Source organism: Limulus polyphemus, unplaced genomic scaffold, assembly GCF_000517525.1.
Source record: "Limulus polyphemus unplaced genomic scaffold, Limulus_polyphemus-2.1.2 Scaffold1738, whole genome shotgun sequence".
NCBI lineage: Eukaryota > Metazoa > Arthropoda > Merostomata > Xiphosura > Limulidae > Limulus > Limulus polyphemus.
The window spans coordinates 79,637-84,288 of NW_013667348.1; the positions used below are offsets into that span (position 1 = coordinate 79,637).

Below are 4,652 nucleotides of genomic sequence, written 5' to 3' on the forward strand. Positions count from 1 at the left end.
AAATATACTTTGTGTCTGTCCTTTATTCCCAGGAGCTCAATAGTTACCCACATTGGTCCCCACAACCTTGCATAATGTCCTGTCACACCACAGAGCTTCTGTACAGCTTCTGGTACTTCTTTGTGATCCAGCACCTTGATACTCACAAGGGTTTGCTGAGATTCAGAATCTATGACAAAGTTGCACCTTTGGCCATCCAGCTTCCCTGTCACGTAGACACTATGTGTGCTTGCCATTTTACACTTAGCTGTTGGGACTTTCTTCTTGTTTATTTTCTCGTTCTTCTTGTTTCTTTTGCTGTTCTTGTATTGCTGCCATCAAATCTGCTAAGCTGTAGTTTGATTTGCCGCTTCTCGTTTCCATTTTTTTCCCGTCGCACTCTCTGACACCAATTTGTTATGTCTCTGTTCGTTAGTTAATTTTCCGATGAAACTTTAGCGACACAAGTCCTTTCTTAAATAAAACTGGTTTATTCTTTCTGAATACAACTTTGCAATACACTTAATTTCACAGTCACGCTATAACAAACGCTATAATTCACAACGAACGCCTCACGTCCTCGACTCAACAATATGTCTCTATCTCTGTCCGCAGTTCAATTACACATTCATTACATTGTTGCCGTCACGTCTTGACCGTCTTATATATAAAAGAATATCGAAGTCTAGTAACCTCCCAAGGATTCACGAAGCTTCGAGAATAGACGTATTACTAGGGTCACGTGACCTCCGCTGTCGTAACAATATTATCACCTCACCCAAAGTATATATATATATACTTAAAATATGGTATACACTGTGCGATGGTCAGGGTGATTTTGCAGGAAGAGATAGCGGCCAAAGTAGTAGCGGTAGGGGTGCTTTATGTTACCTGTTTTCAACACCCAGCCCGTAATGTCTTCCACACTGTTTTCCATGCTTAATTAATTGTCGATCATTGGCCGCAGAAGTGCCTTACGGACTGAAGTTGAAACAACATGGGTCAAAGTAGGAAGTGAGTGTAACTCAAGAAACAGCTCTTCATATCAGCCTTATGGTGGCTGTTGGAGTTGAAACTTCAGCAGAGTTTTTCAGGCCAGTTTTTCATTGTATTCCTCCATACAGAGTGCTAGTGCACTCTCTGAGAGATATATATAGGACGTTTGTGTGCCTTCCCCATACTATGTATATATTGTGTTATAGAAAGTTTAATAAAGTAGTTTTATGCAAGGACGTGACGCCATCTATGAACAAAGTTAATGTTAACTTACGTCAAGGATAATAAATGCTAAATAACAGCAATAATGGTGGTGGAGGAGGCTGTGAACCCCATTGACATACTCCTTGTTCCAAACTATCATCTCACAAAACTTGGTTGAGGTTGGCCCAGTGATCTAGGAGTAGTTAGTAAATGGACAAACAGACAGACACACATATTTGTTTTGTTCTTTACATATACAGCAGGCAATTAAAAGGGATATGATGTTGACATTAGTTTTCAAGACACCTATGTATTAATACGTTTAAGGTATCAAATTAAAGAAATATCATCATATTGAGGCAGAGGCGTCACTAGGTGCTTGAAATATTCGGGAGTCGGGAATTCTCGGCGTTTCAGTATGATATCTATTATGGTTTTATATTCTGATTTTTCGCGAGCACCACTGATGGATTCGGGGCACGGGCCCCGTGTGGCAGCGCCTAGCGATGCCTCTGTTATGGAGGGAAAAAACATTCAAGCAAAGCAGAAAAATCAAGACATCTCTACACGCATAGATCATGCGTTTGGAAATGGAATTATCAACCTGATAATGCGCACGTGTGCTAAACGGCCAGGTAAAAAACTTCTAGGAAACAAGAACAGTGATTCATAATTTTGATATATCGACCTGTGAGAAGGCAATCAGCCAACAGCTTTGTACAGCTATTTGAACTTAACATAGAATTGACTGTTACTTTTATAACGCGCCCACAGTTGCAGTGTGTAGAGCGTATTTAGCGGTAACACGGCTCCTCGAATCCCGGACTCGACACACTAACTACTATAGGCCACGCTCGGGCCATCGTTTGTTTTCAAAAGAGAATTTATTGAAATTTTTGTTTATAGTGAACTTCTTGTGTACCTTGTCTATCAAAGATACCAGATTAAGATTTTTGTAATTAATAACATCGCGTTTTCAATGTTTAAAATTATATATAATATAAAAATGACGTGAACAATGATATATTGGTTTGAACGTGCCAAAATGATTACAAAGACACATTGGAAAAAATATATATAAATTCAGGTGGGAATCCTAGTTTCACATTCCCCTTTTTCAAGATAACAAATGTATTTTCTAATCAGTAAGTTTAACTTATAATCACTATGTAAGCTAATCAAGACCACGACCGTGTTTATAATGGCTATTAGACTTCATCGTCGATCGGCTTAGGGCGCTCGAGTCGCAACATGCTCGTTCTTTCAGCCGAAGGGTTGTTATAATGTGACGATCAATCCCACTATCCGTTAGCAAAGAGTAGCTCAAGAGTTGGCGATGAGTTGTGTTGACAAGCTGTCTTTCATCTGGCCATCACTTCAAAATTAGGGACAGCTAGCGCAGGTAGCTTCGAGTAGCTTTGGGCGAAGCCCAACAAACGAAACAAACAATGAGTATCGATCGTTTGTTTTTTTTATTGGCCCACCAATTGTTTATATAAATATATATATATATTTGTTTATCATGCCTTACTATTATTTTAAAATCAGCTATTATTATCATTAATAAACGATACATTGAAAAAAAGTTTCTAATTTCATGCTAGTTAGAATTGATAAAATTTATTCACTAAAACGCTAGAGAAGATTAGCATCGGTCTTGCTTCTAAACACAATATATAGCCATAATGGCGTGTAAAGAGACATTTCCTCAGTTTGTTTAAAGTTCTCTAAGCTTTTATATCAAGTACTAAAGTTTTAGGCTGCGCCGTTTGGCATGCAGATTTTATTTTTACTGTGGTATAGCAATTATATGTCTACATATGTGGGTAAATCGCCCAAAATAATCTTGTCATGTGGGATCTCAAGCTTTCTCATTAAAACTTTATTTGTTTTATGTTATTTTATGAGAGTTAAAAAGAACCACATGTCTGCTAGCGTGCTCCGTTCTGGGCGTTATATTACCAAGTTTCTTTACAAAATAAATAAAATCTCAACACGCGCGTTTCCTTACATGTTGTGCCTTACGGCAAATATGCACGTGTAAGCTCGAGTTAGTTCAATCATATGCATGTTAATATTATATTACAAGAGCTCCTACAATATACTTTCGTCCTCTTTAGGAAAAGATAAACAAAACTAGGTTCTATCAACACTCAACAGTAATGATTTATTTTGTCAGGACAGTCCCATTTTCTATACTTTTAGAAAAACAGATAAAAGTGCGTAAAGTAATTATGTATTATCGTTATTAATAACTCAAGTTATTCTGTTTGCAACAACTTTGCTACGGAGGAAAGAAATGAAATAAAATAATAAATTACGGTGTATCAAGAAAACATTAAATAATGAAAAACACATTAGTTTTCCGAAATTGTGCTATTATTTCAAAAGGTACTGTTTGTTTTGAATTTCGCGCAAGGCAACACGAGGGATATCTGCGCTAGCCGTCCCTAATTTAGCAGTGTAAGACTAGAGGGAAGGCAGCTAGACATCACCACCCACCGCCAACTCTTGGGCTACTCTTTTACCAACGAATAATAGGATTAACCATCACATGGCTGAAAGGGCGAGCATGTTTGGTGTGACAGGGATTCGAACCCGCAACCCTCAGATTGCGAGTCGAGCGCCTTAACCACCTGGCCATAGTACTGAGTGTATTATGCGTTTACATATTTTACATATGCGTGATTTTTATTCTCTTTAAAGTTTTGAATTTATCCTTAATTAGATTAAAAGGTTTTCAATTCTTAAACCTTCTGTTACTATCTTCGTGATTCAAAACTTTAAAGTGAATAAAAAATCACGTGTCCATTTATTCCTAAACAAGAAGTGTCCGGAATTTGAATCCGAGAAATTATGGCTCGCAATTCTTTGTTGCAAAAACGTGTTCCGTAATTTGGGCCCTTGTGACTTTAAAAGTGGCGGTTAAATCCCACTATTCGATCAAACAATCTCTTTAGTCTTGCCCGCCAGGATAAATTTTAAGGTAAAATAACGCTGACAGTTGTCTACAGCTGATTCGTCTTTATGAACTTTTTCAATAACAACGACGTTTCAAAAGAATAATAATGTAACAAATAACAATAAACGTTGTTGTGAATAGTAAAAGGGTGCTTGATTAGCAAAATAATTTACGTTGGCAACAAATATGGTTAGATAATGTCTCACCTTCCTCCTAACCCTGGAAAATGGGGAAAACCAGCAGAATAATCAGGCACTGAAGCTGGTGGGCGAATGATACCTGAAAGAAATGGTTTAACGAATTAGTTTAAAAAATTAAGAAAGGTAATGTTCAGGAAAATTTATTAAATGTCTAGTTTAGATCGTTGTGACATTCAAGTAAAGAAAGTAAAAATTTAATTGCTAAGAGTGGAATTATGACGTTATTGTAATCGTTAAAAGTATTGTTTGTTTTGAATTTCGCACAAAGCTACACGAGGGCTATCTGCGCTAGCCGCCCCTAATTTAGCAGT

General features: G+C 37.3%; 1 protein-coding gene across 1 annotated transcript in view; it reads right to left on the minus strand.

Annotated features, from left to right (window-relative positions):
• Positions 1-4,652, minus strand: part of LOC106464769 (inactive tyrosine-protein kinase transmembrane receptor ROR1-like) — a 43,003-nt gene that overhangs the window by 34,103 nt on the left and 4,248 nt on the right. The window contains exon 2 of the mRNA XM_022392569.1: positions 4,348-4,420. The gene's annotated coding sequence lies outside the window, so the exon portion shown is untranslated. The remainder of the gene's footprint in view (positions 1-4,347; positions 4,421-4,652) is intronic.